General features: G+C 40.9%; 1 long non-coding RNA gene and 1 other non-coding gene across 2 annotated transcripts in view; one reads left to right on the top strand and one right to left on the bottom strand.

Annotated features, from left to right (window-relative positions):
* LOC113597651 (uncharacterized) overlaps positions 1-25,261 on the top strand; it is a 149,468-nt gene that overhangs the window by 53,919 nt on the left and 70,288 nt on the right. The gene's annotated exons all lie outside the window — the stretch shown is intronic.
* Positions 13,934-14,040, bottom strand: LOC113597666 (U6 spliceosomal RNA). Its single transcript, XR_003418460.1, has one exon. It is a non-coding gene; the product is annotated as a U6 spliceosomal RNA (small nuclear RNA).

Here is a 25,261-nt window from a genome sequence, read left to right as displayed (position 1 = left end):
AGACTGAGCCCAAGCTTTCTCTGAAATTTGAAGAAGATAATTTGGATTCTTTCCTGCCATGAAACAGGTGAAATAATATCAGAGTTATTTAGTACTTGAAGATTTGGTAAAATTTATCTGAAATTTCTGGGCCTCCTTGATTGTGAAGGTATTCTTTGACAACATTTCCAGTTTCTTTCATAGTACCCTTACCCATTTAGCCAATCCCCCCTCCCACAACCCTTCCAGCAACCCTCTGTTTGTTCTCTGTATTTAAGAGTCTCTTATGTTTTGTCTCCCTCCCTGTTTTTATATTATTTTTGCTTCCCTTCCCTTATGTTCATCTGTTTTGTCTCTTAAAGTCCTCATATGAGTGAAGTCATACGATATTTGTCTTTCTCTGACTGATTTCGCTTAGCATAATACCCTCTAGTTCCATCCACATAGTTGCAAATGGCAAGATTTCATTCTTTTTGATTTCTGAGTAATACTCCATTGTGTGTATGTATATCTATCTATCTATCTATCTATCTATCTGTCTATCTATCACATCTTCTTTATCCATTCACCCATTGATGGACATGTGGGCTCTTTCCATACTTTGGCTATTGTTGCTAGTGCTGCTATCAACATTGGGGTGCGTGTGCCCCTTTGAAACAGCACACGTGTATCCCTTGGATAAATACCTAGTAGTGCAATTGCTGGGTCATAGAGTATTTCTATTTATAATTTTTTGAGGAACCTCCATACAGTTTTCCAGAGTGGCTGCACCAGTTTGCATTCCCACCAGCAATGCAACAGCATCCCTCTTTCTCTGCATCCTGGCCAACATCTGTTGTTGCCTGAGTTGTTAATTTCTGGCCATTCTGACAGGTGTAAGGTGGTATCTCATTGTAGTTTTGATTTGTATTTCCCTGATGATGAGTGATGTGGAGCATTTTTTTCATGTCTGCTAGCCATCTGGATGTCTTCTTTGGAGAAGTGTCTATTCATGTCTTTTGCCCATTTCTTCACTAGATTATTTGTTTTTTGGGTGTTGAGTTTGTATGCCATGATTTATTTAAATATCTTATTGATGATCCTTACTGATGAATGTTTGGGATGCCATGAACATTTTAGCTATTGCAAAACACCCCGAACACCATTGCAATAAAGATCCTTATGCATTCATCTTTGTATTCTTACGGGATTCTCTAAAACAGTTTCCTACAGGTCTAAAGACTATATTCAAAGGTAATGAATATTTAAAATGTTAACAAATGCTGCCAAATTTCACAGCAGTTTTTAACTTGAGGGCAGTTTCTGCATCAGGTGAAGCCTGTTGGCAGAGACTACTTTTCCTGAAGGGGATTGAGGTCCATGTGGACCTCATGCTGTCCTCTCCTTTTGAGAAGCCCATTTTGGGAAATTTCCATATCCATTTGGGGGAAATGCTGGTATAACGTTATCTTTTAAACTTTGCCCATTAGGCTTAATAATATTTATTTTTTTGAGAATATATTCATTATTATTAGATAATGATTATTGAGTACCTACTACATGTGAGGTATATACTAAATTGCTTTACTTGGACTTCGTCATTTGATTCACTTGAAAGAGTATAAATAGGAAGTAAAAAAATTTTTTTAACGTTTATTTATTTTTGAGAGACATACAGATCATGAGCAGGAGAGGGGCAGAGAGAGAGAAAGACACAGAATCCGAAGCAGGCTCCAGGCTCTGAGCTGTCAGAGGAGAGCCCGATGTGGGGCTCAAACCCACAAACCATGAGATCATGACCTGGGCCGAAGCCAGACGTCCCCCCGACTGAGCCACCCAGGCGCCCCAATAGGAATTATTTTTATACAGTGTTACAGATGAAGTAATTAAGGGTTAGTTAAGAAACGTGGCCAAAGTCAGAAAGATAGTTCATGGTAGGGCAAAGCTTGGTAATTAGGCATCTGGTTTCCAGAGTCGGGGCTTTCCAATGCTGTGTAGTATAATTAAATCATAATTTGCGTGAATGAACAAAAGTTGAAGAAATAAGGGAATGGAAATCATTTTACTTGATACTGTCCAAATTCCATATCTTTCTAGCAATGAGAACCTCTTTATTTAATTATTTTTTTAAATTAAAAAAATTTTTTTTTAATTTATTGTCAAGTGAGATAACATACAGTGAGTAAAGTGTGCTCTCGGTTTTGGGGGTTCCCATGGGGATTCCCGTGAGTCATTGCGGGATGAACACCCAGTGGGATACATGAACATCGTGGGATACAACACCCAGTGCTCATCCCAACAAGTGCCCTCCTCAATACCCATCACCCATTTCTCCCCTCCCCTACCCCCCCATCAGCCCTCAGTTTGTTCTCAGTATTTAAGAGTCTGTTATGGTTTGCCTCCCTCCCTTTCTGTTTGAAACTATTTTTTCCCCTTCCCTTCCCCCATGGTCCTCTGTTCAGCTCAAGTTCCACATATGAGTGAAAACATATGATATCTGTCTTTCTCTGACTGACTTATTTCACTGGAGGGTATTATGCTAATTGAAATAAGGTTTAATAACATTTAATGAGAAATACACTACCCATGTTGGAAAAACTATGTATATGACATTGCAGTATTTGATGCAAATCCTTTTTTTCCCCTTTTGGTCGTCTCTTCCGAAAGCTACCATATGACTCCTTCCCATCTCAGCAATAGGACTATGAATTATGATTATGGCAATTCTCTTTTCCCGTTAAAGATAATGAACCCACTCATGGGTATGTTTTATAAAATATGTTCATAATGAGGTTGCCACATAATCCTGAAAGAGTGTAATTCTCCTATATCTCTGTTATGTGTGATGTATTTCTGTTCAAAATATGCTCACACAGCACAAAGTTGACATCCCAGAACTATGATTTCTGTTTAAAATGAACCCTCATACACAAAATGCGTATTATTGTATTCATGATACAATATGTTCATGGTCTATGCCAAGATTTTTATACTTGCAAAAATATACAATATTTATATGGAATATAAACATCCTTGCAACCCAATGTACAGTAAATGATACCTGCCATTGGCATGAGACACAGGCAAGAGGACTGTCCCAGTCTCCTGCTACATTTTGTTTTTCTTTTCCTGTTACCATGCCAGCAATCTTAACAGTTTCCTTGTTACTGTAAACTGCCTAGATTAGCCTTCTACTTCAAATCAACAAGGCCAGCATTATCCAATTACAGCCTAAGGATGGCCTAATCTTCAAGGCCAGCTGCCATAGGATAGCGTAGCCTTCCCTTTAATCAAAATTAGGACATTTTATCCGTTCAGTTTTGCCCACTGCAACAATGGAAATGCTGAGCACGAACACAAGAAAATATCTACATTTTGCATTGATTTGTTTATCGCTTCTCCCAGCTTTTTGACATAATGTAGCAGAATAATACATTCAGATAGTGTTTGCTTGAAAATAGCATTTTCCAGTATGTTCTTTCTTTTGTCTTAACTGTTGTCGCTTTGAGTTTTCCTAAAGAAGACTAGAGTTGTGTTCAGGCTCCCTTGATTTCTTTTTAATTGTCCCTACTTAAAAAATATATATATTTTTACTGCTTAATGCATGCTTATTGTAAAACAAAACAAAAAGTTGCAAATGTAGCAGATAGTGGTAGCAGGTTGCAATGCAGTCCTCTAGACACAATCTTAAGAGTCAGGTGCATATTTTTTGCATGCTTATTCCAACATATATGTGACTTTAATTATTCCTATAAAATATATACATATACATGATTTCTTATGCTTTGCTCATCTCTTTTAACTTATTTTTTAAAATACGAATTCTTTATGTCATAGAGACAAGAATAGGAACTAAAATAATGAATGCCTGGGTACCCACCACCTACCTTCATGAAATCTTAATATTATGTTTTAGTATTAAATAAAAGAGATTTAGGGGGCGCCTGGGTGGCTCAGTCAATTAAGTGTCTGACTCTTGGTTTTGGCTCAGGTCATGATCTCGCAGTTTTAGAGTTCGAGCCCCGCATCGGGTTCTGCACTGGCGGCGCAGAGACTTCATGGGTGTCTCTCTCTCCCTCTCTCTCTCTCTCTCTCTCTCTCTCTGACCCTCCCCTGCTCGTGCACACGTGTGTGCTCTCTCTCTCTCAAAATAAATAAACATTTTAAAAAATAAATAAAAATAAAAAAGAGGTTTTGGAAATAGAAATGAACATGTACACAGTTTAGATACTCTGTATATTCTTCCTTGATCTCATGTTTTCTTCCCAGCGATAACTGCTGTCACAAATTTTGTGTTCCTCATTCACCTATAAACATTAAGTGGTTTTGTCCTCTGGGCTTTTTTAAACTTCATATGAATTGTGTCATTTTATATGTATATATATCTGCAACTCACATCTTTTCACTTAGTTTAGATTCCACTTATCAACCATTTTTTTCCTTGCTTCTTCCTCTTCCCACCCCACCTCTGCTGTCCAACCTTCTGTTGGATTAATAAAGGTTTCTATGTTCCCTTTATTTCTTCTGCTGGCTGAGAAGCTAAATATTGTGTTTTTATCTGTTTAAGGTATCCCTTAACATTGTATGAGGTATACTTACCCTTTTGTAATAAAGCCAACCAGTTATTTGCTGGTCCTGTCATTTTGATTAGCACCACAAGGATCTTAGCATACTTGACTCACTTAATATTTCCCCTGTATTGTTACTGTCACTTTAGCTGTTCTCCCCACGTGTCCAGCCTCCACCACTGTGGACATCCCATAGCAGAGCGAGCAGGTGCACAGTTGTTAGACTGGATGAATCTACACTGACACATTATAATCATCTAAAGTCTATAGTTGACGTTAGGGTTCACTCTAGGTGTTGCACATCCTGTGGGTTTTGACAAATGTATAATGACATGTATCCACCCTTAGAGTATCATGCACAATGTTTTGCTCCCCTGAAAATCCTCTGTGCTCTGCCTGTTTATCCCACTCTCCTCCCTAACCTCTGACAGTCCCTGATCTTTTTATGGTCTCCATAGTCTTGTCTTTCAGAATGTCACATAGTTGGAAACATACACTATGTAGCCTTTTCAGATTAACTTCTCTCACTTAGGAACACCCATTTCAGTTTCTTTGCTGTCTTTTCATGGGTTGATTTTTTTTTTTTAAGTGGGGAATAGTATTCCCTTGTCTCGATATATCACTGTTTAGTTATCCATTCACCCAGTGAAGGATATCCTGGTTGCTTATGTTTAGGCGTTATGAACTATGAATATCTGAGTGCAGGTTTTTGTGTGGGCATAAGTTTTCGGCTCATTTGGGGGAATATCAGAGAGCACAACTATTCATTTGTGTGGCACAAGTATGTTTAGTTTTAGAAGAAACTGCCAAACTGTTTTCCAAAGTGGCTGTAGCGTTTGGCATTCCTACCAGCAAGGAATGAGAATTCCTGGTGCCCCACCTCCTCGGCAGCATTTGGTGTCGTCAGTATTTTGGATTTTGGTCATTATAATAGGTGCCTAGTGGAATCTCATTGTGGTTTTAAATGTTTATTTATTTTTAAATGTTTCTGTATTTTGACAGAGAGGGCAAGAGAGCAAGGGAGGGGCACAGAGAGGAGAGGGAGAATTCCAAGCATTCTCTAAGTTGTGAGCACAGAGCCTGAAGCAGGGCTCAAACTCACCAACCTCAAGTCCATGACCTGAGCCGAAATCGAGAGCTGGACGCTCAATTGACTTAGCTACCCAGGTGCCCCTCATGTTTATTTATTTATTTTGAGAGTGAGAGAGCGTGAGCGGGGGAGGGGCAGAGAGAGGGGGCATGGAGAGAGAGAATCCCAAGCAGGCTCCGCCCTGCCAGCTCAGAACCTGGTCCCATGAACTGTGAGAGCATGACCGGAGGCCAAAGCAAGAGCCAGATGCTCAATTTACTGAGCCATCCGAGCGCCCCTCATTGTTGTTGTAATTTGTAATTCCCTATTTTTTTTATTTATTATTTTTTTTTGTAATTCGCTAATTTTAAATGATGTTGAGCATCTTTTCATATGATTATTTGCATACATATGGTGTATCTTTCTCCATTCCTTTACTTCTAACCTGTATGTGTCTTTATATTTAAAGTGGTTTCTTGTAGACACCATATAGTCAGGTCTTGTTTTTGATCCCCTTTGACAATTTCTACCTTTTAATTGGTGTATTTAGACCACTGACCTTTAAAGTTCCAATGGATTAACATTTACCATATTTGTTATGCCTTGTGTGGTTTTATTGGAGAACATTACATGATTGTTTTCTTTCTTAGCATTTCAGTTATATATATTAAAAACATTTTTTTTAATGTTTATTTTTGAGAGAGAGAGAGTGACAGAGTATAAGCGGGGGTGGGGGGTAGGGGCAGAGACAGAGGGAGACCCAGAATGCAAAGCAGGCTGCAGGCTCTGAACTGTCAACACAGAGCCCAACGTGGGGCTTAGACCCACGAACCTTGAGACCATGACCTGAGCCCAAGTCGGACGCTTAACTGACTGAGCCACCCAAGTGCCCCTCAGTTACATTTCTTTATGTATATATGTATTTTAATGGTTACCCTAGAGTTTGCAGTATACATTTGCAATTAATCCAAGTTCACTTTCAAGCAAGGCTATACCACGTCATAGGTAGGAGGAGTACCTTCTAACAGCAAAATAATTTTAATTTCCTCCTTTTGTCCCTTGTTCCTTGTATCATTGCGTGTCACTCATTTCATTTATATATAAGCATCTATAACTGTGTGGATTTTTTTCAATAAATACAGTATAGTGTTGTACTGTAATCCAATAAATACAGTATAGTACTATACTGTATTTACTGAAAGAATTATTATTCTTTATGATTTTCTTGACAACATTGTCTTTTCTCTAGCTTACTTTATTGTATTAATGCAGCATATAATACATATAACATACGAAATATGTGTTAATTGACTGTTATCGGTAAGGCTTCAGGTGAACAGTAGGCTATTAGCAGTTAAGTTTCTGGGGAGTCAAAAGTTGTCCACAGATTTCCAAGTGTGCGGGAGGTTGGTGTCCCTCACCCCTGCATCGATCAAGGGTCAACTGTGTGTATAACTGAATACATTGTTGCTATTATTACTTTGAACAAACTGTTGTCTGTTAAATCAATTAAGAGTAAGAAAGATCAATACTTTTTATTTTACCTTCACTATTCCTTCTTCAATGCTGTTCCTTTCTTTATATAGATCTGACCTATATCATTTTCCCTCTCTCTGAAGAACTTCTTACATTTCTTGCAAAGCAGGTCTCCTGGCAAAAAATGCCCTCAATTTTTGTTCATCTGAGAAAATCTTCATTTCTCTTTTATTTAAAAAAATGTTTATTATGATTTGAAGTTTTACTTTAAATTCCAGTTAACATACAGTGTAATCTTAGTTTCAGGTGTACAATATAGCGATTCAGAACTTTAGTACAACACCCGGTGCTCATCACCAAAGTGCACGAAGGAGAATTTCACAGAGTACATTTTTAGGTTGGTGGGTTTTTTTTGTCCCAACACTTAATAGTTCAGTCACTCTCTTCTTGCTTTCATGGTTTATGAAAAGTTGGCTGTAACTCTTACCTTTGCCCCTCTATAGATAAGGTCCCCCCCCCCCCCGCCCCGCCTGCCTTTGGCTAATTTCAACATTTTTTCTTTTATCATTGATTTTCTGAAGTTTGAATACGATATATCTAGGTGTAGTTTTGGGGCATTTACCCTGCTCAGTTTTTTCTGAGCTTCCTTGGATCTGTGGTTTGGAATCTGACATTAATTTGGGAAAATGTTCAGTTAAAATTGTTTCAAATATTTCTCCTGTTTCTTTCTTTCTTTCTTTCTTTCTTTCTTTCTTTCTTTCTTTCTTTCTTTCGGTAGTCCCATTATACACGTTATTCCTTTCGTACACGTCTCACAGTTCTTAGGTATTCACTGCTAGCTTTTTTCAGCCTTTTTTTCCCTTTGCTTTTTTCTTAAAAAAATTTTTTTAATGTTTATTTATTTTTGAGAGACAGAGTTGAGTGGGGGAGGGGCAGAGAGAGGGAGACACAGAATCCAAAGCAGGCTCCAGGCTCTGAGCTGTCACCACAGAGCCTGATGTGGGGCTTGAACCCGTGAACTGTGAGATCATAAACCTGAGCCGAAGTGGGACATTTAACTGACTGAGCCACCCAGGCGCCCCTCCCCTTTGCTTTATTCAGTTTTAGAAGTTTCTATTGAGCTATCATGAAGAGCAGAGATTCTTTCCTCAGCTGTGTCCAATCTACTAATAAACCCATGAGGGGCGCCTGGGTGGCTCAGTCGGTTGAGCGTCTGACTTTGGCTCAAATCATGATCTCATGGTTCTCAAGTTCGTGCCCTGAATCTGGTTCACTGCTGTCAGTGCAGAGACTGCTTCGGATCCCCTGTTTCCCTCTCACTCTCTCTCCCACCGCCCTCAAAAATAAACATTAAAACAATTTTTTTTTGACCTAAATCCCAAAAGATGCCCTCCTCAATGCCCTTCACCCACCCTCCCCTCCCTCCCACCCCCATCAACCCTCAGTTTGTTCTCAGTTTTTAAGAGTCTCTTATGCTTTGGCTCTCTTCCACTCTAACCTCTTTTTTTTCCTTCCCCTCCCCCATGGGTTTGTGTTAAGTTTCTCAGAATCCACATAAGAGTGAAACCATATGGTATCTGTCTTTCTCTGTATGGTTTATTTCACTTAGCATAACACTCTCCAGTTCCATCCATGTTACTACAAAGGGCCATATTTTCATTCTTTCTCATTGCCACGTAGTACTCCATTGTGTATATAAACCACAATTTCTTTATCCATTCATCAGTTGATGGACATTTAGGCTCTTTCCATAATTTGGCTATTGTTGAGAGTGCTGCTATAAACATTGGGGTACAAGTGCCCCTATGCATCAGCACTCCTGTATCCCTTGGGTAAATTCCTAGCAGTGTTATTGCTGGGCCATAGGGTAGGTCTATTTTTAATTTTTTGAGGAACCTCCACACTGTTTTCCAGAGTGGCCGCACCAGTTTGCATTCCCACCAACAGTGCAAGAGGGATCCCGTTTCTCCACATCCTCGCCAGCATCTATAGTCTCCTGATTGGTTCATTTTGGCCACTCTGACTGGCGTGAGGTGATATCTGAGTGTGGTTTTGATTTGTATTTCCCTGATGAGGAGCGACGTTGAGCATCTTTTCATGTGCCTGTTGGCCATCCGGATGTCTTCTTTAGAGAAGTGTCTATTCATGTTTTCTGCCCATTTCTTCGCTGGATTATTTGAAACAATTTTTTTAAAAATAAAAACATAAACCCATGAAAGGCATCCTTTACTTCTGTTACAATGTTTTTGATCTTTGGCGTTATCTTTGATTCTTAGAATTTTCATCTCTATGCTTACATTATCTACCTGTTCTTGTATGTTGTCTACTTTTGCCATTAGGGCCCTCATCATAATCACAGTTGTCATCACTGCCTTAATCATAGTTGTTTTAATTTCCTGATCTGGGGTGCCTGGGTGGCTCAGTTAGTGAAGTGTCCGACTCTTGGTTTCCACTCTGGTCATAATCTCACAGTTCGTGAGTTTTAGCCCTGCATCTGGCTCTGCACTGGCAGCGTGGAGCCTGCTTGGGATTCTCTCTCTCCCTCTCTCTCTCTGCCCCTCCCACACTGTCTCTCTCTCTCAAAATAAATAAATAGACTTATAAAAAAGGAAACTGCAGTTGAAAAATTCCTGATCTGTTCATTTCAGGTTGCCTGCCATATCTGAGGCTGCTTCTCATGCTCACTCTGGCTTCAAACTGTTTTTTGGTTTTTTGCCATTTAGTATGCCTTGTAATTTTCTGCTGGAAGCTGGACATGGTGTAATGAGTAAAAGGATCTCTGGTAAATAGGCCTTTTGTGGTGTGGTGGTAAGGTGTGGGGGAAGTAGGGGAAGTATTCTATAGAACTATGATTGGGTCTCAGGCTTTGAGTGAACCTATACCCATGAGCTGTGAACTTCCCAAGTGCTTCTGTTTTCTTTCTGTTTAAGTGGTACAGGATGTCTAGAATGGGCTAGAATTGGGTTTTGCCCTTTCCCTGAGTTGTTTAGACTCTGATAAGACTCCAATAGGTTAGGCTTTGGTAAGATAGTTTATTTTGAGAGCAGGTTTTCTTTTTCTTTTTTCTTTTTTAATTTTTTTTAAAGTTTATTTTTTTATTTTGAGACAGAGACAGAGAGAGTGAGCAGGGGAAGGGCAGAGAGAGAGACGGTTCTGTGCTGTCAGCGTGGAGCCCACTGTGGGGCTCGAACTCACAAACTGTGAGATCATGACCTAAGCTGAAACCAAGAGTGGGATGCTCAACTGGCTGAGCCACCCAGGTGCTCTGAGCAGGACTTCTTAAGTACAGAATGTTCTGGTGTGTTTCAAAGTGGTTACCTTTTCCCTCCTCGTGAGGGATTTCCCTCAGATATTCACTGTGAGAACGTTCTAGGGCTTCTGGAGATAAAACAAAAGAGTAGCGGCTCCCCTATGACTGGAATTCCCGGAGTTTTCTTTTTTATTTTTATTTATGTATGTATTTATTTAAAGTATTTATTTATTTTTGGGATCCCCTGCCGTTTTAAATGCTTAGACTTGTCCACACTTGAGCCTCCAACAATTTGTCAGTTACAGTGCAGGTTTTCCTCCCCTCATACTGGTTCCCATGGAGATTTCTGCCTATGGGTTCCTGCTCCAGTAAGATGTGATTCTTAGTGCTCAGTTGTCAGTCTCTCCAATGTTGGGGCAGTGGTTTGCCCTGTGACCTCACTTCTCTGATGGATCTAAGAAGAGTTGTTGATTTTTCAGTTTTAGTTGATTTTTCAGCGTTTTAGTTGTTAGAATGGAGTGATAACTTCTAAACTGCTCGTGTGCCTGACTGGAAGTCGAAAGTATCTCTACCCATTTTAAAATTGGGTAATTTGGTTTTTTTAATTATTGGTTGTAAGATTTATTCATATATTCTAACTGTAAGTCCTAGTTTTGTTTGTTTGTTTGTTTGTTTGTTTTTAAGTAGGCTCCACACCCAACGTGGGCTTGAACTCATGACCCTGGGATCAAGAGTCACATGCTCTACCAACTGAGCTGGCCAGGTGCCCCAGTCCTAGTTTATTTTTGACTTTGCAGTTCTTTTAGTCCTTTAAGTTTGTTTATTTATTTCTGGGTGGCCATATTTATCAGTCTTTCATGTTACCTCTTTGTGCTCTGTACCATGTTTAGAAAGACCTTTGCCACTCAAAATATATTCAGCCACATTTTCTTCTCATACTCATGATTTCACTTGTTTTACATTTTAATCTTGGCCAACCTTACTGAGTGAAGATAAAAATTATTCCAATACCAAAAATATCTTTAGGAAAAGTGGGTAGAATTGTTATAATTAGGCAGTAATTTTTCTGTTTTGTGTGTTTGGAACCAGGATGGCTTTGGCAAAATTGTGAAACTAGTGCGTGGCCTCGTCTCCTCCCACAAGATGCCCTTTGGTCCTGTCGCTCAACGCTCTTATGCTGTCATGTAGCTTTTCTTAAAAGCTCTGCATGATCCTGGGGTGCCTGGGTGGCTCAGTACGTTAAGCATCCAACTTTGGTTCAGGTCGTGATCTCATGGCTCATGGGTTCGAGCCCGACATCTGGCTCTGTGCTGGCAACTCAGAGCCTGGAGCCTGCTTCGGATTCTGTGTCTCCCTCTCTCTCTGCCCCTCCCCCACTCTCACTCTGTCTCTCTCAAAAAAATAAACATTTAAGAAAAAAAAAAAAAAAAAAAGCTCTGCATGATCCTAAACTGGACCATGCTCTTTAGGAAGTCAAATCTGTGTCAAGTATTCATTCTCACCCATCTCCCTTCATGTTCAAAAGAAGCTAATTTCTGTTGATCACAGCCAGCATATTATTTCTCCAAGAGGTATTTGCCGTTTGCACTCTAGAAATGCAGTGACTTAAACTAAAGTAAGGAATCCCTAAAGAGTCCTGGAGGTTGGTTCCCAGGAAGAATTTTTTTGAACGTGAGGGACCTTTCTGGTGACCCTGAAAGTACTCCATATCAAGTGATTACATCTTCTGCAGGATGGTCCTGTCTGGAAGATTTTGCTCCTGATGAAGGACTGATGTTGAAGCCCCTCTGGCCGGTGTCTAATCTCTCATCCTTCCTTAATGAACTTTGAATGGTTTGTTCCATGGTTTGTTCCTTTCATAAAGACTGTTGATGAACCAGAGGGCTTTTATATTTTTAAAGGTATATCTTGTTATTCTTTAAAGTTTATTTATTTATTTATTTAAAAAAAATTTTTTTTAAGCTTATTCATTTTGAGAGAGAGGTGGGGGGAGGGGCAGGGAGAGAGAGAGAAGGAGAGAGAGAATCCCAAGCAGGTTCCGCCTTGTCAGCACAGAGCCTGACGTGGGGCTCGAACTCACAAATAGTGAGATCATGACCTGAGCCGAAATCAAGAGTCAGAGGCTTAACCGACTGAGCCACCCAGGTGGCCCCACTAACTAACTTATTTGATTGATGAAAAATAAAGATCAAGTCATTAGTAAGCAACCTCCGATCTCACTCTATATCTCTGTCCATGCTGACATCACCTATTTTGATTTCATTTTACAAATCCCCAAATGAAAGTTAAAGGAATAAGGGTTCCTTTTCTACAATCATGGACACAGCAACATGAAAGAGAACGTTGCCTAACATGAGACGCAGATATAGGGTTTATCTACCGCTTGTTTAATTTGTTAGATCTGTTGGTTGACCTACAACTTTTAAGGTCTGAAAACAGTGTTGACAACCTCAGACCATACCACTGACCTCTTAGAGGCAGGATAAAATTGTATGCAACTAATTTTGAAGAAACCTCAGAAAACTGTTTAGGAACAGATACACTAGGGCTCAATATTCAGAGAGGTGTCTTCCCTTACATTTAAGAAGAATAAGGTTTAGGGGCACATGGATGGCTCAGTCGGTTAAGTGCCTGACTTCAGCTTAGGTCATGATCTAACAGTTCGTGAGTTTGACTCCCGTGTCAGTCTCTGCACTGACAGTATGAAGCCTGCTTGGGATTCTCTCTCTCTCTCTGCCCCTACTCCACTTGTGCGTGCACGCGCTCTCTCTTTCAAAAATCAATAAACTAAAAAAAGAAAAAAAAAAGAACAAGCCTTAAAATAGTAATAAAGGAGCTTGGGTAGTACAGTTGGTTGTGTCTGACTTGATTTCATCTCAGGTCATGATCCCAGGGTCATGAGATCAAGCCCCATGTCAGTGTAGAGCCTGCTTAAGATTCTCTCTCTTCCTCTGCCCCTCCACCCCACTTGCATGTACATTCTCTCTCTCTCTCTAAGATAAAAAAATCATAAGGGGCACCTGGGTGGCTCAGTCAGTTAAGCGTCTGACTTTGGCTCAGGTCATGCCCTTGCTGTTCATGGGTTTGAGCCCCACATCGGGTTCTGTGCTGACAGCACGGAGCCTGGAGCCTGCTTCAGATTCTGTGTTTCCCTCTCTCTCTTCCCTTCCCTGCTCACGCTCTGTCTCTCTCTCTCTCTCTCTCTCTCTCTCTCTCTCTCTCACAAATAATCAAACATTAAAAAATTTTAAAAAGAAAAGGGGGCACTTGGGTGGCTCAGTTGGTTAAGCATCCGACTCTTGATCTCCGCTCAGGTCACAGTCTCACGGTTTGTGAGTTCAGGTACCACCTTGGGCTCTGTGCAATGATGGCGCAGAGCCTGCCTAGGATTCTCCCTCTCTCCCTCTCTCTCTGCCCCTTTCCCCCTCGCACTCTCTTTCCCTCTCTCAAAATAAATAAATAAATAAACTTTAAAAAAATCATAGGTCTTGCTTTGGATTTTGATTTACTCTTGAATTTCTAATAGTTCAAATGATATTTTGATTATCTAAGGCTTAAATAGTAAAAATGCTTCATTTTCATAACTTTTTATTTTATTTTCTTTTTTATTTAAAAAATATAGAATGCTTCATGAATTTGCATGTCATCCTTGCACCGGGGCCATGTTAATCTTCTCTGCATCATTCCAGTTTTAGTCTATGTGCTGCCAAAGTGAGCACCATAACTATTTTATTTTATTTTATTTTATTTTATTTTATTTTATTGTTTTAAACTGAAGGTCTTTTCTTAAATAATTTTTTTAATGTTATTTATTTTTGAGGTGGGGGGGAGGGACAGAGAGAAAAGGAGACACAGAATCCGAAGCAGACTACGGGCTCTGAGCTGTCAGCACAGAGCCCAATGCAGGGCTGGAACTCACGAACCATGAGATCATGACTTGAGCCGAAGTCGGATGCTTAACCAACTGAGCCACCCAGGCAGCCCGTAACTCTTTATTTTAAATGGCATTTGATTATGACCCTGTCTTCTTGGATTGGCCATAGCATTGCTCTGTTTTGCAGTATAGTGATCAAAGAAAATGTGCTACCTTATCTTATTTCTTGAAACTTAAATTTAAATTCTTTCTATTCATAGCCAGATGGCATTATTAAACTGAATCTCATATGAATTTATTGTGAATAATGTAAAATATCTTTGAGACTTTTAGATACTATGTGTGGTATATACATTGCAGCTGAGGTAAAAAAATATGTTCCAACACCTTTATTAAATTGTGTCTCACAAGTACAAGATATTTTGTTTTAGTGAATTATGGATATTTCTTTCTTAATTGTAATTATCTTCTTAGTCATATTAGTTTATCAAACCAGTTTCCTAGTAACTATTAAAATAAAAGTTTATAATCCTTTCTTTCTTTCTATCCCCACATTTTATATTTTGATTACAGTAGCCATGGATCCTTGGTGCTAGGATTCAAATGAGAAGTCATTTGGATATAGGAACAAATAAGTAAAATGTCTTTCCTTATATGAGTAAATAAGGCTGTAGTTGGTTGACCAAATGTGATTATAAACATTTTCATCATAGCTTTTGTCATATCTAGAGGTGTAACTCCTATTTCAGGGCTATAACCATGAAAGCTGTATGAGCCTTTAGAGAATTTTTTTTTTTTTAAATCTTGTAACTCAATTCTAAAATGTGAGCCTAATGAAGGACAATTTGCAAAGTAAGGCATGGACAATTTAGGAGACATTCTTCCTGTATTGGCAATGCCCTAGTAAATAGCCTGAAATTGTAGCGCTCAATGTGAAGGGGACACTTTAGATATTTATGCTGAAGTGGCAAAGGACCTCTTGTTAAAAATTTAAAACAGCAAGAGTGACCTGTAGTGATGTCAATCATTATTTGTCATTGTTATGTTCTGAACTTATTCCAAATATAGCCATCTGTCCTCCAGTGCTGGCTGAGGTTCCTCATTTAGATTCTGTTGGACAAGGGATTACAAGTGAAGAGAGGAGGCAGGTGTGGTTGCCTTGGCTGTGCTGATTACCTCATTTCTGGATTCCTGAAATAGCTTTCTTTTTTTTTTTTAATTTTTGTTTTCAATGTTTATTTATTTTTGAGAGAGAGAGAGAGACAGAGCGCGAGCAGGGGAGGGGCAGAGTGAGAGGGAGACACAGAATCCGAAGCAGGCTCCAGGCTCCAAGCTGTCAGCGTAGAGCCTGACACGGGGCTTGAACTCTGAATCAGTGAGATCATGACCTGAACCAAAGTCAGACACCTAACTGACTGAGCCAGCCAGGCTCCCCTGAAATAGCTTTCTTTTTCTTTTTCTTTTATTTAAAAAAACTTTTTTTTAATGTTTATTTATTTTTGAGAGAGAGACAGAGGGCGAGTTGGGGGGCGAGGCAGAGAGAGAGAGGGAGACACAGAATCCAAAACAGGCTCCAGCTGCCAGCACAGAGGAGTCCATGATTTTTGTGTGTGAAAAATTCTTGTTCCCAGTACCCAAACCCTTCCCTGGTAGAGGAATTTCAAGGGCAGCTCAAATGGAAGAGTCCAGGAATAAATAACAAGTTCTGGGGTGTGGCTGAGCCAGAGAGATCAGAGCAAGCATCTGGAACACCTTAATGAGGAGAGCAGGCATTGTCTGCAGATAGATTTTATGGGCAAGATTAGGGTAGAGGCGGTTGGGGAATACAATGAGTTCAGGTTTTAATATGTCGAGTGTGAGGTGCCTGTTTGAAGTACCCATCAAGCAGCTGGGCTGTCTTGCTTTGGTGGATATATCCAGCTGCTTGGTGGGTGTTTCCAAGATGAGTGTGCAGGGAGAGGTCCGGCTGGAGATATGAATTTGGAAGTCATTAGCACATAGCGATACTTGAAATCCAGGGAATGATGATAGCCTCTCGGGAGGGTAAGAGGAGGGTGTAGGGCAAGAGGAGAAAGAGGCTGAGGAAAGTATTCTTGGGAACACCAACTCTTGAGGACTGGATAGAGGCTGAGAGGAAAGAGGCCAGCCAAAGAATGAGGAGAAGTGACAAATAATGGTGGCATGATAACTGAACCAAGAATTTCAGTAAGGCTGGAGGGGTCAACAAGACCAAATGTTGCAGAGAAACCAAGGTAGATAGAGCTGGAATTATGTCTATTGGATATGGTCAAATGGATATGGTCGTTGGTGACCTCAGCAAAGGTGTTTTCGGTGCAGTGACGAGATGCATTCATGTGGTCCTGAGGGGAGAAAGTAGAGATAGTAACTCTGGATTATTCATTTAAGATATGTTGCTGAGAAAGAAAGAGAAAAGAAGTAGCCAGAAGCCTGTGTGAAGTAAGGGAAGGATGTTTTAAGGAAAGTCCTAAGCAGGTATAAAGGTAGAGGGGAAGGGATCAGGACAGTGGGAGGAGTTGAAGGTAAAAGGTTCTGGAGGTTGGAGGGATCAAGATTGAGAGCACAGGTGGGGGTGGGGAGGGTGGGGGAGGTGAAAGAAAGAGTGAATCGCACTTATAGGAAAGTGCAGAGTAAGAAGAAATTGAGGGAATTCATGTGTTCTGTCAGCCACCTCTTACTGGTTCTCTGAGGGGGCTCTGATGGACTTACACCAGTGCAATCTGCCAGTTTCTCACCACATGCCCTGGGGCCTTCCTGTGGGTGTTGAGATTCCATGCACAGTGGAGAGGAGTTAACCCAGCCCATTGGTGCAAAGCTTTGGTCAATAAAAGATGAGAGCTAGCTGTTAAATTCTCTTTCCATCCTTCATGTTGACTAATCAGAGATGCAAGTCTTGTATTTATGATCTCCCAAAAAATGGCCCCATGAGCTCAAGCGTGATACCAATGCACCTTCATATGGACTCTCTCTTTCCTTCGTTTTCCCCTTTCCCTCCCTGTTGCTTTTCTGGGATTGCATTCTCTAATAATGCATTAGGTTGAACCGGATGGTTTCTGTATGTCAAAACAGTTGAATCTCAGCACTTTCATATGGTTCAGCCCAATAGCACATCAACCATTGCTCTGCTTTCTGGAGAACTCCAGCTAAGAAACACTTAATGGGCTTAGTGAAGTAGGTATAGTCACCTACTGAATGTGAGCTTGTATTAATAGCTATCATTTATTGCGCACCTGCTGCTGGTGGTGTTGTTTTACATATGTAATCTTAACATATAAAGTAGGAATTATTTTTGTTTTACTCATGAAAAAAACTGATGTGAAAGGAAGTTAGGTCACCTGCTCAAGACCATACATCTAGTAAGTGGAACCAGATTTCAGACCCAACTTTGTTTTTTAAGCCTGAGATCTCTTTATAAGACTACGTTGCCTTGCCTAAGGTAAATGTGATAGGGGAGTTAAACAGAAGCCATTGAGAGAGATAGCCTAGAGGTAGTGAGGGCCCAGATACGATTTAAAATCATGATTTTATGGGACTCAGGTTCAGTACAGTATTCACCCACTGTGTTCGGCCACTTGGCTACAGGATCAGGGAAATCTGGCGATTCAATTGATTCAGGAGTGGGGTATGGTGTCGACAAAGAACAGCAGAAAGAAGGGAGCACGAGGAGACTGAGGATGCAGCCGGAAAGAATAGTGATTGACCATGGTGTGTCCAGACTGGGGAGGGGGGAAGTGAGGTCAGACGGAGGCCAACTAACTGGGAGGAAAGGCAGGGGGTCTCAGGTCAAAGAGCAGATTTACTGGGGAGTAAGGACTTGGAAAGTCTGTAGGATAGGAGTTGCGGTCAGCCTGGGGTATTGGTTTGAGGATATCAAAAGTGTAATAGTTCCCAAAGGAGTAGGTTGTTGAAACGGAGTGGAGGTGAAAGTCACTGGAATTGAGGAAGTCAAGGCACTGTGAGGGCCATGGTGTTACACTGATCATCCTTGTGGATTTAGAAACCATCCAGGATGATGTTGGGACTAGAGATGGCCTGTGAACCGGATGCCAGGATCCTTAATAAACATGGCTGAACTGAGAATTGAGTACATGACAGGAACAAGGGAGAGGTTAAGATGGGGTATATAGTTAGTGTGATTTTCTTTCTTTCTTTCTTTCTTTCTTTCTTTCTTTCTTTCTTTCTTTCCTTCCTTCCTTCCTTCCTTCCTTCCTTCCTTCCTTCCTTCCTTCCTTCTTTCTTTCATATTTATTTATTTTGAGAGAGGGAGAAAAAGAGTGAGCAGAGGAGGGGCAGAGAATGGGAGAGAGAGAGAGAATCCCAAGAAGACTCTGTGCTGTCAGCACAAAGCCCTAGGTGGGGCTTATCCCTGGAGCTGTGAGATCATGGCCTGAGCTGAAATACAAAGTCGGACTCTTAACTGGCTGAGCCATCCAGGCACCCCTAGTTAGTGTGATTTCCAAGTAGGAAGGGGTTTGCTTTGTTTTGCAGCAGCTGGAAAGATTAATAGTTTAGACTACAGGTCAGCAACCTTCCCTTGGGTCAAATCTGGTCTTGCGGCCCATTTTTGTAAAGAAAGTTTTATTGGAACCCAGCCATGCCCATTTGTTTGCCTATTGTCTATGGCTGCTTTCAAGCTACGACAGTAGAGTCAGGTAGTTCGGTCAGAGCCAGTATGTCCCACAACTCCTAAAATACTTACTGTCGGGTGCGTCAAGTAAACATTTGTCAACTCCTGGTTTAGAAAATGCAGTGTGTGTGAGGGCAGGTGGGGGGAGTAAGGAGAATGGTCACAGCTCTCCCTAACCCTCATTCTGGCCCGGTATACAAACTCTAGAAAAAAGAGTTGCCTCAGGATGACCGTACGGGACACGGTGTCGTAGAACAGAGAGCCTGTCTTCAACTAGCAACAGGAAGTGGAGTGATTATTCGAGGAAGAAGTGGCGGGCATGGGAGCAGACTTTGTTGCTCATGGAATAAGAGGCCCAGACCGGGCAGTGGAAATGGGAGAGAGAAAAGTGGCAAGAAATGGATAAAGAGGGAGGAAGCACGGAACGGCCTCGAGAAAATTGTTGGATTGTTGACGCCCAGCCAGAATTTGCAATTTGGGTGGTGCCCAAGGATCATAGGCATAAAAAGGCCGGAAGGAATTTAGCCAGGGTTCTCATTTGGGTCAGGTTAGGCGACTTCCAGCTCGCCTCTAGCTTATTCCAAAGGCAAGATGCCCATGGCGGGTGGTTTCCAGGGCAGCCCTAGACGTCTCTCATTTCCTTGTTTTGGCAGTCTAAGAAAAATGTCACTGGTAATTTTCGAATATAGAATATGATCCAGTTTTCCCCCTATTGAAATATTCATGGGGTTTACTTTCTGTCAATGGAGTTCCAAAGATGATAAATGTACTTTTTTTTTTTTGTCACCTAGCTAGAGAATGTGCATGCTGGTAGTTCCCTTTCAAAGCTAGTACATTATTTGAAAAATATATCTGGAAGGCATCCCTGGGTCAGAGTCAGCTTCTTCTTTCTTTTCTATTTTGAATAATATTCAGAACCATAAATTCCATCAGGCCAGGGACCATGTTTGGCTTTTTCATTGTGGTATGCCCGGAGCCTAGGAGTTGTTAAAAGCTCAATAAATTTTTGTTGCATGAATGAATAAGAAACGGTTTTTCTCTTAATGGATTGTGACTTTGGTAATAACGTTGAAAGCACTGGAAAGTGCCATTTCAGATTTTCCATGAAAACCAGTGCTTGCTGCCCACTTCATGTGTTTGCAATGAGGTCGCTCTGGAAAGACATGCAAGAAACCAATGAATGTTGCAGGTGTGGGACATAGAAGTGGGGAGGGGAATGTGACAACTTGGAGAGGGGTGGGAGATGTAAATGTATTAAATACAGAAACGGGGCGCCTGGGTGGCTCTGTCAGTTGAGCGTCTGACTCCTGATTTCCACTCGGGTCACGATCCCAGGATCGTGGTATCGAGCCCCATGTCGGCGGGCCCCACGCTCCGCGTGGAGCCAGCTTAAGATTCTCTCTCTCTTTCCCTTTGCCCCTCTCCCACTCGCGCGTGCTCTCTCTCGCTCTCTCTCTCACTCTCAAATTAAAAAAAAATACTGAAACATTAGCAACTAATTTTGAAGTTGCCAGAGAAGTTCACAGGCACTCGTGGAAAGCATCTCTCTCACCTGGTAAATCACAGGGCCTGTACCTTGCAGGTTGCCACAGTCCCCACCATTTCCTAATGTCTGCCTCATATAGAGGCCTCACCTAAAGGGGACAGTCACTCTTAGCTCCAGTCAGTTGTTGCCACACCTGAATGTGGGCCCAAGGTGGCCAGATTCCCTCATTTTCCGAGAGGACTGGAAAAGCCAGACTTTTATGTAAAATCTTCCAGATTTGAAAAATTGGCAAGGAATTCACTTTTTCTGGAAAGTGAAAACTGCAGTCTGTACACAACCTCTGATCCAGAGGAATCCAGAATCTGTGCCTCCTCAAGAAATCTTCTGGAAACTTTTTCTTTTCTTTTTTTCTTTTAAGATTTTATTTTTGAGTCATCTCGACACCCAGTGTGGGGCTTGAACTCACAATGCCAAGATCAAGAGTTGCATGCCCCGCTGACTGAGGCAGCCAGGTGCTCCCTGGAAACTTTTTCTTTACTGAGTGGTAGAGTTTGTGGCACTCTAAGAACCTCTAGGGCCACTATTTTTTGTGCTGTTTGAAACCAGAGATGCCAGGGGACAATAACAAATGCTGGAGAGAGGTTGCTGAAGGCATGCACTGCACAAGTGCTCCCGACCAGATAAGAGAGAGGAAGGTTGAAATATAATCCACTGATGGAGACCTTCCTGATGGATGGATCAAGCTGCTAATATCAGAGCCCCTAAAATTCAACATCACTGAAAGAGATAACCAGATGTGATGTGCTACCTGATGAAGCCACAGGAAATACCCAGCACTGTCAAAGACTTATTCTTGCAAAAACCAAACCAAACCACTAAAACCGAATCTGATTGATCCTCTGGATCAGGGATCATCAGACTGTGGTCTCCCAGTGATTTCCAGCCCTTGACCTGAATTTGTAAACAGTTTCATTGAGACCCAACCACACCCATTTGTTCACCTATTGTCAATGGCTGCTTTATTTATTTATTTATTTATTTATTTATTTATTTTTGATTTTATTTATTTATTTTTTGAGGGAGAGAGAAAGAGGGAGGGGCAGAGAGAGAGGGAGACAGAGGATCTGAAGCGGGCTCTGTGCTGACAGCAGAGAGCCTGATGAAGGGCTCCAACTTACCAACGGTGAGGTTGCGACCCGAGTGGAAGTCAGACTCTTAAAGGACTGAGCCACCCAGACACCCCTATCAATGGCAGGGTTAAAACCATATGAAGTGCGAAGCGTTGAATATTTATTATCTGGATCTTTAGAGAAAAATTTCACCAACTCCTGGGCCAAATCTAGGTGCCCGTTCACAGGAAATAGGGAGGACAGAGAAGCATGCTAAACCAACACCATGGGGGATGCGATCAGTGCAACCCAAAGTGTGGAATGGCCGCCAGGACAATGGGTCCAGTTCCCTCCATCAATAAGTGGCAAGAAAGCAAAAAGAAGGAGACAGAACTGTTATAGATTCCAAAGCTTACAAGATGTATCTGCCAGCCAGGGAAATGGGGTGGATATTTGATGAGATTAAAGAATTAGTCATTTTTGGTAGATGTGAAAATGGCATTGTGCTAAATGCAATGGTATTTGGGGTTGGATCTTGGAGGAGCAAATAGGATATTAATGGAAAAACTGATGAAATCCATATAAAATCTGTGGTTTAATTAATAGTAATGTACCATAGCACTGAATCACACTAATGTAAGATGGTAACATTAGTGGAAACTGGGTGAGGGGCATACAGGAACTCCCTATTATCTTTGCAGCTTTTTTCTGTAAATCTAAAATTATTCCAAAATAAGGAGTTTATTTTAAAACAAAAAACTAGTGCTTACTCAAATCGAAAACAAACACCAAGCTTATAGATTTTACCAAATTAAAAAAATAGCACAGAAGACCAACCTTTTCTTAGAAATAAATGCTTTAGGGGTGCCTGGGTGGCTCAGTTGGTTGAGTGTCCAACTCTTGATTTTGGCTTAGGTCATGATCACAGGGTTGTGGGATTGAGCTCCACATCGGGCTCCTCAGTGATCATGGAGCCTGCTTAAGATTCTCTCTCTCTTCCTTGGCCCCTCTCCCCTTCTCTTGCACTCTATCTCTCTCTAAAAATAAAAGAAAGAAAGAAAGAAATGCTTTAGGAAAAATTCTGATTTGAATCGAATTAACACTGGTGGAGTTTTAGAAATGTGTAATTTTCTTTCTTTACTTTTTTTTTAATTTTTAAAAAATGTTTATTTGGGGGGGGCGGAGAGAGACACAGCACGAGCAGGGGAGGTGCAGAGAGAGAGGGAGACACAGAATCCAAAGCAGGCTCCATCCAGGCTGTCAGCACAGAGGCCGACGCGGGGCTCGAACTCACAGACCATGAGATCATGACCTGAGCCAAAGTTGGACGCTGAACCCACTGAGTCACCCAGGCGCCATCCCCCCTTTTATAAAGTAGGCTCCATGCACATCGTGGAGCTTGAACTCACGACCCTGAGATTAAGAGTTGCACACTCTACCAACTGATCCAGCCAGGCACCCCAGAAATGTGTAATTTTCAACAGGGTTTTATTTATTTATGTACATTTATTATTTTTTAATTTTTTATTTAGAGTTTAGCTCATTAACATGCAGTGCAATATGGGTTTCAGGAGTAGAATTCAGTGATTCATCACTTATATACAACACCCAGTGCTCATCACAGGTGCCCTCCTTAGTACCCATCACTCATCTAGCCCATCCCCCACCCTCAACATGGTTTTATTTTATTTTATTTTATTTTATTTTATTTTATTTTATTTTTTGTAAGTTATGAAGTTTTCTTTTCTTTTTTTTAAGATATAATTTATTGTCAAGTTGGCTAACATGCAGTGTATATAGTATGGTCTTGGTTTTAGGGGTAGATTCCCATGATTCATCACTTACATACAACACCCAGTGCTATTCCCAACAAGTGCCCTCCTCAATGCCCATCACCCATTTTAGCATGGTTTTAAATGAATGATGTTTGAGGGGTCTGAGATGGGGAGTAGGACAAGGTACAAGATAAATGGTGAAGGGACACAAAAGCTAGCCTCTCAGTGTCTTTGGACTGCTATTATAGAAATACCAAAGACTGGGTGACTCAACCAGCAAACATTTATTTCTCAGAGTTCTGGAGGCAGAAAAGTCTAAGATCAAGGTGCAAGCAGATTCAGTGTCTGGTGAGAGCCGGCTTCCTAGTTCGTAGAAGGCCAACTTCCGGCTGTGTCCTCACATGGAGGTGTAGGGGCGAGGGTGCTCTCGGGCATTTTATAGGGGCACTAATCCCTTTCATGAGGGCTCCACCCTAAGCATCTTCCAAAGGCCCACCTCCTAATACCATCATATGGTAGATTAGGCTTCAACATATGAATTTTGGAGGGACACAAACATTCAGTCTATAGCACTCTGTGACAATACTTTATACTCAAAATCACAAACCGAGTCCTTGGCAGAGTAGAGAAAGAACATGGGAGGTAAGGCCAAAGAATTCTAAATCTGTGATGACCGTTGGAAGAATAGAAAACGAACCACGGGTCTTGTCCTACCTTTGCCAATTTTGGCAAAGACTGTGGACAAGACCATGGCTTCAAGTTGTTTATTTTGAGAGAGATTGTATCAAATTTGAGCTATAGAGAGGGGCAGTATGGCATAGTGGTTTCGAGTCTGGGCTAGTGAGCTTCAAGTTCTTGGCTTTTAATAGCACTTATTAACCATATGGCCTTGACCAATTTACGTGACTTCTCTGGCCTTTAGTTTCTTCATCCATAAAATAGAGTTAATAATAGTGCCTACGTTATAGGGTTGTGTGATTATTAAATGAGTGTATATATATATATGGCACATAACCTGGTACACAATAAGTACTCAGTAATCATTATCATTATTATTAATATCATTATTATTTGGTATCAAGTAAAAAAGGCTCCAGTGTTTTACTGATTTAGGTGTAGCTTCTTACCTAGTATTCCATCCAATGACCAAGTGAAAGGTTTTGTTTAACCTTAACTCAATCTCAGCCATTTTGGCACTTTGAGCATATTGTGGAAGAGGATTTACTGTTTGTTGGAAGATGTAGTGTGCATTTTTTGATTCCTTTCCCCTATGACTTTCTAGGAGAATTCTAAAAATCTTGTAGGTAGAGTGAGAGAGAGGACAGAAAATTGGGTTCAGAGAGCTTAGTGGCGTTTTCTTTGGTGTACTTCAAAACATTACCATAAGGTGGAGCTCTTCCCTTACTCTGGAATCACAGAAGCTTTCAAATTCAACTTTTTAAGACTTGAGTCCAGGGAGGGATAATAATGATAGCCACTTAAGTTGATTATGGTCTTGCTACATTAAAAGTAGTCGTGTTATTTAAAAGAATGAAGTTGTAAAAGTTTGAACTTGAAATATTTTGTGATAGACAAATACTTGCTTCTAGGAAAATCAAAACATCTATTTGAAGATTTTAGGTTCAAATCAGAAACATGAGAAATTCTTTTAAAAAATCGGGCAATCTAAAATGAATTGTATAACATAAATCACTTTACATGTGACTATCTCATGTGTTTGTGTGTTTGTGTATATGAATGTGTATGCATACACCTCAGTCTCCCGAAGACTGTTAAAGGGTCTCAAATTGGGCACCTGGGTGGCTCAGTCGTTAAGCGTCTGACTTCGGCTCAGGTCATGATCTCATGGTTGGTGAGTTCAAGTCCTACACTGGGTGAACTCGAGCCCCGCTTCTCTCTCTCTCTCTGTCCCTCATTCACTTGTGCCCTCTCTGTTTCTCTCTCTCTCTCTCAAAAAAAAAAAAAAAAAGGGTCTCAACTGATGTTGAATGTGTTTGCTTTTGGGAGGATTGAGGTAATTCAGGTCAGTTGTCTGCAGTCATGGGCTTACA

The sequence above is a fragment of the Acinonyx jubatus genome, chromosome X, assembly GCF_027475565.1.
Source record: "Acinonyx jubatus isolate Ajub_Pintada_27869175 chromosome X, VMU_Ajub_asm_v1.0, whole genome shotgun sequence".
NCBI lineage: Eukaryota > Metazoa > Chordata > Mammalia > Carnivora > Felidae > Acinonyx > Acinonyx jubatus.
The sequence above is the reverse complement of the archived record's forward strand: the minus strand, read 5'-3'. Positions and strand labels throughout refer to the sequence as shown.